Source organism: Salmo trutta, chromosome 11 (genome assembly GCF_901001165.1).
Source record: "Salmo trutta chromosome 11, fSalTru1.1, whole genome shotgun sequence".
Lineage (NCBI taxonomy): Eukaryota > Metazoa > Chordata > Actinopteri > Salmoniformes > Salmonidae > Salmo > Salmo trutta.
In genome coordinates, this window is record NC_042967.1 from 3,328,501 (window position 1) to 3,341,687 (window position 13,187).

The 13,187-nt window shown below is 43.4% G+C and overlaps 1 pseudogene; it reads right to left on the reverse strand.

Moving 5' to 3' along the window:
- Window positions 1-3,863: 3,863 nt before the first annotated feature.
- On the reverse strand, window positions 3,864-4,957 carry LOC115201977 (5-hydroxytryptamine receptor 4 pseudogene; annotated as a pseudogene).
- Between the last annotated feature and the right edge of the window lie 8,230 nt (window positions 4,958-13,187).

Sequence of the window (13,187 nt, forward strand, 5' to 3'; positions counted from 1 at the left end):
TCCAGGAGGACACGTGCTTTAACACCTCTCAAAGGCTTCCCGTTGTGATGAAACAGGGTAGGGTTCTTTTACGCCAAGTAATAGGAACAAACGTTGGAATAACGGAACTGTTTGATCATTTTCTAGTGAGAAGGTATACCGTGTGGAGTTACACATCAGATTCTGTATAGGTAAACATGGGAAATGTGTATTCCTCTTCTTCTCCTTTTCTCGTCTCCCTCACACAAACCAGATCTCAAGAGTCTTTGCCTCTTCTGAAACACGTGTGTGTGCATGTGTGTGTGTGTGTGTTCCTGTTTGCGTGCATGTGTTCTTCCTGTTGCACCTCCAGATGACTAATCCACCTGAGGTGTGTGTGAGCGGTGAATCTCTCTGGGCGTAAACACAAAGCACTCAGCATGACAAAGCTACGCTTCAAGTCACACTCTGTTACCGTATCTGTCTCTCCACTCCCTTGGTTCTGCCATAAATAAACTCAGCAAAAAAAGAAACGTCCTCTCACTGTCAACTGTGTTTATTTTCAGCAAACTTAACATGTGTAAATATTTGTATGAACATAACAAGATTCAACAACTGAGACATAAACTGAACAAGTTCCACAGACATGTGACTAACAGAAATGAAATAATGTGTCCCTGAACAAACGGGGGTCAAAATCAAAAGTAACAGTCAGTATCTGGTGTGGCCACCAACTGCATTAAGTACAGCAGTGCATCTCCTCCTCATGGACTGCACCAGATTTGACAGTTCTTGCTGTGAGATGTCACCCCACTCTTCCACCAAGACACCTGCAAGTTCCCATTTCTGGGGGGAATGGCCCTAAGGCACGTTCACGCAGATGAGCAGGGACCCTGGGCATTTTTCTTTTGGTGTTTTGCAGAGTCAGTAGGAAGGCCTCTTTAGTGTCCTAAGTTTTCATAACTGTGACCTTAATTGCCTACCGTCTGTAAGCTGTTAGTGTCTTAACGACCGTTCCACAGGTGCATGTTCATTAACTGTTTATGGTTCATTGAACAAGCATGGGAAACAGTGTTTAAACCCTTTACAATGAAGATCTGTGAAGTTATTTGGATTTTTACAAATGAGCTTTTTTTGCTGAGTTTATATGTCTCGTAAAATTCAAATAATTGTTCACAAAATGATATAATTCGGTAACCTGTTTGAAGGGTATTTTTTGTCTTGACTATTTTCAATGTTGGTCAGGTTCTGATTTAGTTGTGGTTCATTTGGTCTCTAAAAGAAAGTGGAGACTCACTTTGTTAGAATAGAGAGTGGAGAGAACATTTGGGAGATGTGTTAGCTTTTTTCACAAAGTACATAGAAGTACACAGGTGGAATTTCCTTTCTCATCTACTGCCATTCCCTCTTTTCCTTCTTCACATTGTTATTCACTGACACCCTCTCCTTCTCTTACTTAATCTCTTCTTTTCCCCTCTCCTCTCTCTCTCTCTCTTTCTCTCATCTCTTCCTCTCTCTCCTTGGCACGAACCTAAAGCCCATTCTCTCCTTTATTATTCTTACTTGGCATGGCCGGACATGCTGGTGCCAGTGCTTGACCCTGTCTGTCCAGTCACAGGCAGTAATCATTTCATAAGCACCATTTAATCAAAACATAACCATATTTCAAATTCTATTTTCGCCCCGGCTATTTCCTCTAACAAATATGTCCTGAGAGGCAATCTAAACCCAAGTGTTTATACCGTGTGTGTGTTTATGTGTGTGTGCATGTTTGCGTGCATGCGTGTGTGTGTGCATACTGCTTTATTACAGCAATCAGTTTGAAACTAGTTTGTAATGGGTCCACACTTGGCAGGGGACACATTGCACATTCATGGCAAAGTCATACAGAGACCATCCTCTTATTATAAACAAGTTGAGCCCAATTACTTCTGTGTGCTCCTCTCTTCTCTAATCAACACGATAGTCGGTAGTCAGAAGCACTCTATGCAAACAGAGTGTGGACAGTATCCTCATTATAAGGTGACTATGTAAGATGATTACAACTTTCATCAGAGTTGTGTACAAGGTTATTATTGTAAACTAAAAATGAAACAAAAACAATAAATAATTAACAAACCCATTATGTATGACTCCAAAACAAAATAAAAAATAAAATAAAAATCATCATGAATTATGTTTAGCTTACTTTGGCCAAAAACCGAATGGGGTTTTCAAGCTTTTGGGGCGTTTTCAAGCAACTGAATCTGGTTGGTTAATGCGGCCAGGAGATGGCGATGTTTCAAAAAAAGCGTAGCTTGTGTATCACTATCACTTGCTAAAATAAAATAAATTTTTTTAAAAAAAACATCTAGGAGACTAATTTAATTCTTCTTACATAAAAAGCATTGGATTGGTGAAAAAAATGGGTGAGAGAGAGTTTCCTTCTACCATATATTTTTTTGCACCAGCCTCAGCGCTATTCCTTTCAAATCCAAGTCCCATTAAGATGTATCCCAAATGCGCCAAGAGCCAGGTGGACCAGCATGTCAAATTTTGCCTTTGTTAGCCAATATAGAAAGACCGGGAGAAACTCCTAGTGCATTGGCTTAATCAGCTTAATCTACCAACTACTTTCCCCCTAACCCTCCCCGTTCCGCTAGCAGACTACAAGCACAGAGCCACACCTCTTAGTTGTGTGATTTGATGATGACAAATACTTTACTCAAGGTCAATCCCATAGAATCCTCTGGTCAGCCCCACTAAGGCTAACTTTGAATCGTTGATGTACCAGGCTTATATGCACTGTGAGCAATTGCCTGAGAACGAGGTTAAAATAAGATTGACTTTATGAGGAAGCCATAGGGCTTTCATTTGAACTATTGACCACAGCGGGGCCAACCTGTACAGACGCTGTGCCTACAAGTTGATAATCACTGCGTTCAATACGGAAACCTAAGAAACTCTACTTTCATATCACCCCCCCAAAAATGTACAAATACAAAAGGTACACTTACTGTGTGTCATTTTAACACAGAATTTCACTGATGTTTTTTGATTTGCACTTCCTGAGCTAATGGAAACTTGGGAGGGAACCCAAAAAAAATGTCGGCTCAAAGCTAAAAAAAAAACGGTGGAAATCTGTGGTAAAACTGTAAGTGTATCTTTTTAATTTGTAAAGTTATTTTGGATGATAATCAAGTTGGTGTTGAAGGTTTCCAAAACCGTATCGCAATCAAGGATCAATTGTTTCTAGATAGAGCATTCACACTTGAACAAATCACCTCAGCTAACTGAAACTAAACTGAATTCAAAACAAAATCGAAAAACTAATAGAAATAAAAAACAAATATAAAAACACAACTGTAATAACCTTGGTTGTGTACATTCTTATAACCCATACATCAATCATCATAGAAAACCAAACACTTAATCGAGCGACCAATTCAGACAAGCAGACATGACTATTTATTTTGGATCGCTGAGATTTTGGAAATGCAAAAGAAGAACCAGACATCATATTTATTTACACACTAGAACAACATTTGCTGAAGAGTATTCACTTCTTTATTTTTGACATGTATTTTCTTTCTCTCTTTTCTTTTTCTTTTTAACGACTACCAAAATACAATGTTTATTTGCACCCTGTCATTTGAGGGTTTTGCAGTTCAATCTTGTGTTTATTTCAGTTTTGTCCGTCTCAGAAATGCACAGGTTGTTTTAAACGTCAATGTTTTCATCAGTCAGTGACTTAATCCTCTTTAATATAACAATAACAACTTAATCCCGTCAATTGTCCTCTATAGCCGGCAATTGAAGTATTTTAAAAGTCTCCTATTGGTTGTCTGTGTGTCCCGTTGCCCTCTTTCTTGGCGTGTGATAGGTCGATGTCACATCCATGTGTGGAGTGTTGCAATTCTTGTCTCCTATTGGTTGACCTTGCGTTCGTTGCTCTCTTTTGGTAAGTCCAGACCCGGTGAGGAGCTCGACAGACATATCCGACATCCCATAACCATCATAAACGCTCTACGGAAGGATCTATTGAAGAACCCATACAAGAATGGGTTAAGCGACGAGTTAACGTACCCCAGCCACAGGAAAAACTCCCACACCTCCACCACTATGCTGTAGTCGATGAAGGGATCCACGATGTTGACAGGGAAGAAGGGAAGCCAGAAGAGTAGAAAGACCCCCATGATGATCCCCAGGGTCTTAGCCGCCTTCCTCTCCCTCCTCACGGCGTTGCGGTGCCTTTGCTTCTTGCTGGAGTCCTTGCCCACCCCGGCCGAAAACTGGCTCTCCATGGCGCTGATCTGCATGGCTTGCCGCTTGGCCGCCTTGTAGATCTTCCAGTAGGCCGCTAGCATGATGCCCATGGGCAGGTAGAAGGCCACCATGGAGGCCATGACGGCGTAGACGCGGTTGACCAGGAAGACGCAGGCGTCCTCGGCGGCATGGGAACCATGTCCACCCCGGCCTTGTGGAGGCCCAGCATGATGGGGCCAAAGGAGATGAGCAACGGGACGGCCCAACAGACCACGACCAGGAAGGCTACCCGGCCCTGGGACATTTTCAGGTGGTAGACCAAGGGGTTACACATGGCGTAGTAGCGGTTGAAGGCGATGCAGCTGAGGTGGAAGATGGATGCGGTGCACAGCATGATGTCCAGGCTGGAGTGGACCTGGCAGAAGAGGGCGCCGAAGAGCCAGCAGCCCTCCACGGTGCGCACCATGCTGTAGGGCATGATCACCAACCCCACCAGGCAGTCGGCCACCGCCAAGGACATGACGAACGAGTTGGTGGGCGACTGCAGCTGCTTGCAGTACACAATGGCCAGGACCACCAGGAAGTTGTCCACCACCCTGCACACGATGCCCGCTGTAAAGAAGGCGTACAGGATCACCCGGGATGCCTGGTGCGTCGACGACGTTGCGCAGAAGTCCTCCAGGTCACCTTGGAAAGAAGAAAGGTTGACATCACCATCCAGATCCTCTGGCCATCCCAAACTGGTGTTATCCATGGCTTGGTCATGTTCTGTCAAAAATACACACAACATCCATGATGTTAATAAACGTTTTGCCGTGATTTAGCAGTAGGTGGAGACATTTCCAAAACAGAAAATATACCCCCTGTGAGAAATCTTTATACTCAAACAATCTTCCCAATACAAACAAACCACCCATAATTCTGTTGGTTCTGCTTAATCCATCCCTCTCCGAGGCACTTCACTGTTAGTTAAACCTCAAACTGTGTGTTTTAGCCTGACACATGTAGCTAAATCAGTGTTTGATGAGATCACACAGCCAGGAACCTTGGCGGAAGAAGCTAATAGTTCTGGTGCCGGGTTCGGGTTCCTATCTAGACTGCGATCTCCCTGGTGGGCTAACTGAGGAAAACCAGATGCTCTCTCAAGTTTATCTACAAGCCTCACCAGCGCAAAGGAAATTACAAATGAACAATGTTGGCAAAACTTATCAGAAACAATCAAACAGCGAGACACCTCCCAGTAAACATGCCCACATTGGCATGATTAGCCCCATGTATGCTGCCAACATTGGGTCAATGCGCCTTTGCTATTTAATAGGAATGTATTTATTTATTACAATTTCATTAAATGCATCAATTCAGTGGGTCATTTTCCGCAACATCTAAGAGCGTTGAAGCACGAGGCACAACTTCTCTTCTGTTTTGGTGCCCTGGCTACCACGGTGTGAACAGCATGAAGCGAACCCATGCACATGTGCAGATAATGTGTGTGACTGTGAGAGCAAACTCTTGCATCTCATTCATCTCATTATCTGCGATGCTGCTCGTGGAAAAGTAATTTAGCTGGTGTCTACCTTTAAGTTTCTCATATATCATATGCACTAATTTAACTATTTTTAAATAAGACGACTTCATCATTGGCAGTGTACAAGATAAAACAAATTCAAAATGTCCGTCACACAACACAACACTTAAACTTTAACGACAGTCTCAGTAACGGTTGCACAAAAAGGACTCAGTGCAAACCACGCCCCCAAAGATTCTAACGTGCCCCCGCCTCTAGCTGGTCTTGGAGTGGGCTGGCCCGTGTTGGGCTGGTGTGGGATTGCCTTAAGCTAGCTCGTGCTGGGCTGGTGTGAGCTTGGTATGGGCTTAGTGTGTGCTAGCACGTGCTCACCTTGCCCAAAGAATACACGCATGGGGCCAATGGGGTCATGTTTGCTGGGATGATGCCTGTGTGGGACTCGGAGGCAGCCATTTTGGAAAACTGTCAAGCACAATGCAAAAGAAAGCACTTTGTTTGACCTTCCCTGGGCTCCCTTTTCCCCAGTGGAACCTTCAAGAATATTCCACTGTGGATACAGCTGTCATCAGTTCTGTTGGAGTGGAACTATCCAGCAGGAAACATAATCACACAGTGACAGACAGACAGGCATACCATTTTACACCTTTCAACAGAACCCTTTGGGAACCTATTTAACTGTGGCACAAAGTAGTCTACTCTTTTCTCTCCTAAACTTAACTGATATTTGCAGGGTGTTCTGGGGATTTCCTACCTGGCAGGTTGGTAGAGTAGGTTGTTAGTGGTCAAGTATGGTGTCCATATTCGGATAGCGTCTGCCCACAAGCTGTCCTAATATGTACACTATATTCCTGAGAAGGGCTGATTGAAAGCAGGGTTAGCACTGCTTTGCTGTTGCAGTGATAATGTCTGATCTGTTAGACATTATCATGCACAGTGAACATAATATTACTTAGATGGACGTTTGGTACGCAACTCATCGAGTTACTGTGGTATGAAAGCAGCAGCTGGAGGTGTTCATTGTTTTGGAGACTTAAACAGAGGAAGCATAGAGAAATGGTTCTAGTTCAGTAAGAATGTTTTTTTAATTAACACCAAAGGGACTGTAGTGTTGTAGGGGCCGAGTGAAGAAATATCCCCTGCTCCTGTCAGTCATATTAACATGTCAAAACAAAGGCCTTCATCATTGTCATCATCATCGTCTTTATCTTTGTCACGATCCTTGTGAATATTGTTGCCACTACTACCATCATCATCATCATCCTTCTCATCACCATCAACAACGCTGTCATTCCTATTCTGGTCATCATGGTCATCATCGTTGTCATCATTCTCATGAGCAGAATTCATGCTTTTACAAGAGACAAAAGAGCAGGAAGGAACACCATTCCTCTCATCTTATGACCGTTGACCTGATTCTATCAGAAAGTTCTCACCTTTCCTTATTTATACTTAAATCCACACTGCATTTGTAAATCAAGCAACTCCGCATAACCTACTTATATTGGCTCGCAATGAGACAGAATATAAACAAAGTTTTCAGCCTGACACAGAGAATATCTTGTCTCAATTGTCACCATATTCCCTATACAGTGCCCGACTTTTGACTAGAGCCCCACACCACTATAAAGGGTATAGGGCGCCATTTGGGACGCAGGCAGAGAATGTCGGTGGGACAAGTAATGGCAGGTCGATTTGGACTGTCCCAGACTCCACATTTACGGAAAAGTTCTATCTCAGTCAGTAAATCAGTGGGTCAAATCAATGACACTTCTCTGAAAAAAATTGAAATAAGTTACAGTTTTACCCTCTTATTCCAGAAGTGTTAGAGCTTAGAGCAACCCCTGAGCAAAACATCTCCACTAAACTCGATGTGCTGTCGCTTTCCAGTGCACATGATGGATCTTTGGAGTTTTGGACGTTGGTTCACAGGATCAAGGGGGATGAATCTTGGTCAATGTGATTACAGAAATATGTTATGAAATATGTTATGTTCTTCCAACTTCACAGACAGACAGACTCCACACAGTGCACACACACACACACACACACACACACACACACACACACACACACGCACGCACACACACACACACACACGCACACACACACACACGCACCACCCTGTGTCACCACCCACCCCACACACCACCCCTCACACAAACACCTTCAACACACAGTATGAGTACAAGCTATAATAATAACTCTACCGAGTGCACATAGGGTTGCTTGTTGCTTCTGGTCTTCTAAGAAGGGGGTGTGTGAACAGACACAGACACACAAACAGGCAGAACACCGCGCTCACTACTGAGTGGTCAAGAGGGGAGGTCAGAACATCAGAACACACCAGAACAGAACAGGAGCCGGGAATGTGTGTTGGTGGGTGCGTGCGTTTGTGCGTTTCTTTCTGTGAGGTTGGAAGAACGTGAAGAAACGTCAAAAAAAGAAATGTACTTTCACTGTCAACTGTGTTTATTTTCAGCAAACTTATTAACATGTGTAAATATTTGTATGAACATAAAAAGATTCAACAACTGAGACATAAACTAAACAAGTTCCACAGATATGTGACTAAGATAAATTGAATAACGTGTCCCTGATCAAAGGGAGGGTCAAAATCAAAAGTAACAGTCAGTATCTGGTGTGGCCACCAGCTGCATTAAGTACTGCAGTGCATCTCCTCCTCATGGACTGCACCAGATTTGCCAGTTCTTGCTGTGACTCTTCCACCAAGGCACCTGCAAGTTCCTGGACATTTCTGGGGGGAATGGCCCTAGCCCTCACCCTCCGATCCAACAGGTCCCAGATGTGCTCAATGGGATTGAGATCTGGGCTCTTCGCTGGCCATGGCAGAACATTGACATCCCTGTCTTGCAGGAAATCAGGCACAGAATGAGCAGTGTGGCTGGTGGCATTGTCATGCTGGAGGGTCATGTCTGGGTGAGCCTGCAGGAAGGGTACCACATGAGGGAGGAGGATGTCTTCCCTGTAAAGCACAGCGTTGAAATTGCCTGCAATGACAACAAGCTGCAATGACAACAATCTCAGTGACACATCTCCCCAGACCATGATGGACCCTCCACCTCACAATCGATCCTGCTCCAGAGTACAGGCCTCGGTGTTTCGTTCATTCCTTCGACGATAAACGCAAATCCGACCATCACCTCTGGTGAGACAAAACCGTGACTCGTCAGTTATGAGCACTTTTTGCTAGTCCTGTCTGGTCCAGCGACGGTGGGTTTGAGCCCATAGGCGACGTTGTTGCCGGTAATGTCTGGTGAGGCCCTGCCTTACAACAGGCCTGCAAGCCCTCAGTCCAGCCTCTCTCAGCCCTTTGCGGACAGTTTGAGCACTGATGGAGGGATTGTGCATTCCTGGTGTAACTCGGGCAGCTGTTGTTGCCATCCTGTACCTGTCCCGCAGGTGTGATGGTCGGATGTACCTATCCTGTGAAGGTGTTGTTACACGTGGTCTGCCACTGCAAGGACGATCAGCTGTCCGTCCTGTCTCCCATATAGCGCTGTCTTAGACGTCTCACAGTACGGACATTGCAATTTATTGCCCTGGCCACATCTGCTGTCCTCATGCCTCCTTGCAGCATGCCTAAGGCACGTTCATGCAGATGAACAGGGACCCTGGGCATTTTTCTTTTGGTGTTTTTCAGAGTCAGTAGAAAGGCCTCTCTAGTGTCCTAAATTTTCATAACTGTGACCTTAATTGCCTACCGTCTGTAAGCTGTTAGTGTCTTAACGACCGTTCCACAGGTGCATGTTCATTAATTGTTTATGGGTCATTGAACAAGCATGGGAAACAGTGTTTAAACCCTTTACAATGAAGATCTGTGAAGTTATTTGGATTTTTACGAATTATCTTTGAAAGACAGTTTCCTGAAAAAGCGATGTTTCTTTTTTTGCTGAGTTTATTATGGATGAACATCTATTTTTGACTCGTGGTTACAGGGTTAAAACAGAAACTGAGTCATTGAACACTGGTCACTTTAATAATGTGTACCTACTGTTTTACACACTTTATATGTATATATTGTATTCTAGTCATGGCTCATCCTATATAACTACTGCTGTACACACCTTTTCTATTCATATACTGTCCATATTGTCTATACACAGCATTCTATACATATACACATATATAATATATATATATATATATATATATTCCACACTCTGACATTGCTCAATCTGATATGTCTTTCTTTTTTCTTTTGAGGGGGGGATTATGAGTATAGTTTTTCTTTATTATTGAACTGTTGGAGCGAGAAACACAAGCATGTCACTGCGCCTGCGATATCATCTGCAAATCTGTGTAGGCGACCAATATACTTTGGTTTGTTTTCAAAGAGTTACATTTATGTACTCATTCTGAGTGGTTAAAAGGTTGGGGCTATGGTTTGGGGAAGGCTTAAAACAAAATAACTAAAAAGGAGGCGCTATTACCATCAACTATCATCAAGTATTCTCGCGGCTTGCTAGAACATTGTGAACTGCGGTGCTATGGTGTTCTAAGCAGCGCTCTTTGGCTCAGAACGAGTTGGCGCCCATTGCTGGGAAATCTCTCTCTATTTTTTTGGAGTGCCGAAGAAGGCATATGTCGATGTTCTCAGGACCTTATCAGACTCCAAAATCGCAGTGTGTTTGTAGTAATCAGGCTGGTCTTCCTGTCTGTCGAGTGTTGTGTCCATATATCTGCATCCTTTGAGAAACACTTGTGACGACCCTCCCACTCTGTCCGGTTCGTGACACACTGCAGAGAAGATTTGATGCAACGTTGCGAACAACCACCAACATTACACATTTACTTTCCATGATCAGAGGAGTGCAACACTCAATTAGTCTATATAAAACCCATAATAGCCTGAAGCTTAATAAAATCCATTGGAGTGGACAGCACATAGCTCCCCACTCTAATCCCTCTGGGATGAGAAGCCGATTTTGGATGTCCTCTATTTGTCTAGCTTCTATCTCTAATCTAATCCTTACTAAGGACTGACACTGATCACTTCCTGTTCATCCCTTTTAATCTATCCACACATTCAAAAGCAGAGGGATTGTATGTTGCAGTTGTTCATTAGGGTACAGCGTTTCAAAAGATTGTGCAACAGGAAAAGAAAACGTATCATCCCATTTCAGCCAGGTTTCTTCCGTTTTGTGCCTTGTGAATAAGACCTTGGAGTGGAGTTAGCCTATTATTGCACTTTTGAGGCATGTTATTTTTGTACGAGCACTCCTATGACATTTTCCAAAATAAACAGATTAGGAGAGTCAATCTTAATGATTTGCTCTGCCAGTAGACTTGCCAAGTATGTTTTGACTTCACTTTCTATTGGGAGTGAGGGTTTGTTCCAAATTGTCTAGCAGTATATTTATCATTACTGTACTGTAAATCCGCAATTTATCATTTTGAGAGTATCACTTGATATCTTTATGTCAGAAGGGTAGCATGTGGGTTTAGTAATAATTGAAAATGATTCATTCAAATGAATCATAATTTGACTCCTGGCCGGTTTATATGAGTTTTATTACATTCATTGCTGACAGATTTATCACAGATTAAAAATGCTGAATGTTCACCAGGGGTCAATTCACATGTATGGCTGTGGATTGTGTAATTCATTGAGGAAATGTGGAAACTGATATTGATCTAAACTGGGACTAAATGTGACAATAAATATAGAAAATAATATTGTCAAAGAGTGCACTGCTCCAAAACTGCATGGTATGCCACAGTGAGAAAAAGACAGTGGACCTAAGCAAGACAATGGCAAAGCACACATTACACGTCTAACCCATATCATACAGTTTAACCACTGTGAAAAACAGTTTAAAAAAGAGCTAGTGATGGTGTTATCAAATGTGTAAAAAAGCTGTAAACTGTAACTTTGTACAGTCATCCTAATGTATATGAATTTGCCGGATTTAACCAGCCGGCTAATTTTAATCTGCAGTCATGATAGAGTTCAATTATTCAGATACCATCCGTAGTCATTAGAGACGAATTCCAATTCATCCAACTCTTGATTTGAATACATTTTATCTACAAAAGAATGCCTAGCACAAACACCTTTTAGAAAAGAGGAAAAGCGTGACAACACGGTAAGGGACGATAGTACTCACCTGTGAGTGAGATGGTTGGTGGTCCGTCCTCATTTCGCCATGCTGCACATCACAGGGCAGCAGGTGTCTGGTTCCTTTTTTATCTCTCATCTCTCACCGTGATGACGGGACGAGGGGATGCAGAGGAGTGTATCGCTCTAATGATAAGGCGTGATGCGCTAATCAGGGTAAACTGAGACTGTCCCCTGTCATCGTACACAAAAGGGTGGATGGGTAACGGAAGGGAGGTGGGCGGGGGGAACGCAGGGTTGGGCATTGTGACGCTAATACCGACACTTGTCTCTCTCTTTCATCCCTCTGTTAAAGACAACTTTGCTACATCCCTGATTCTATCACCTTGATTCTACCAGATGAGGCAAGTCTGCCACGTTACAAGAGGATGGGAGCGACTCACATACTGTACAAGACTACTACCCACAAGACTATATTAGCCCACAGAGTTAAAGCCAAGGCATTAGCTCTGGGAGCCAATGCAAGTCTTCAGGTCTCAGGCAAGGTTACACTTCACTTGAGCGTGGTTCCAAACCACCCTGTTACAAGAGCATAAATATATAGTGGGTGACTACCTGAGTATCTGATAGAGGTACCTACCATCCCTGCTGTCCTCCCACCACTAGACAAAGGCTGCGTTCCAAATCGAATCCTATTACCTATATAGTACACTACCTTTGACTAGGGCCCGGGTCAAAGCAGTGCACTATTTAGGGAATAGGGTGCCTTTGGTATGTAGCCTGGCTCTCCCGCTCTTCTTTCATCTCCCCAGTAATGCATTAAAGTGGAGGCAATTTTCTCACCCCTATTCTACATACCTGGTGGATGTATTTGAATGAATTAACCATGCTGAGAGTTTTTAATTAAGCAGGGATAAAAGGCTTTTTTCCCCGCTTGCCCGACTAGTGTTTTTTCAGACCAGTCATTCATATGAGTAATGTGAGTGTTTCCCTCTGCAGCGGAGAGGAGAGGAAAGGTGAGGAAGAGAGGAGCGACAGTCGGCGGGCACATCTGTTGCTTTTGAAAAGGGAGGACGTGGTTGGATTCTTGGGCGATGGGCGATTTGTTATGTTCACTCAAGGGGGTTTAATTGGCCTGGCTGTTTAATCAAGAACATGATCACGCATATTATTATAGGAAGAGGCAGCATGAGGTTTATGGTGGGGAAGAAATGTTGATGTTGTCAATGTGCAACTGATGTAACAGAGGCGAGTTGGTGGAGTAAACCATGCTCAAGTAACCTTACCTTACCTTGCTTTGGCTAAAAGGCTTATGTGTTCTACTGGTGCGCAGAAGATCTGGGTTCAAATCTTGGTCACTTGTAATGATGTACAGTAACT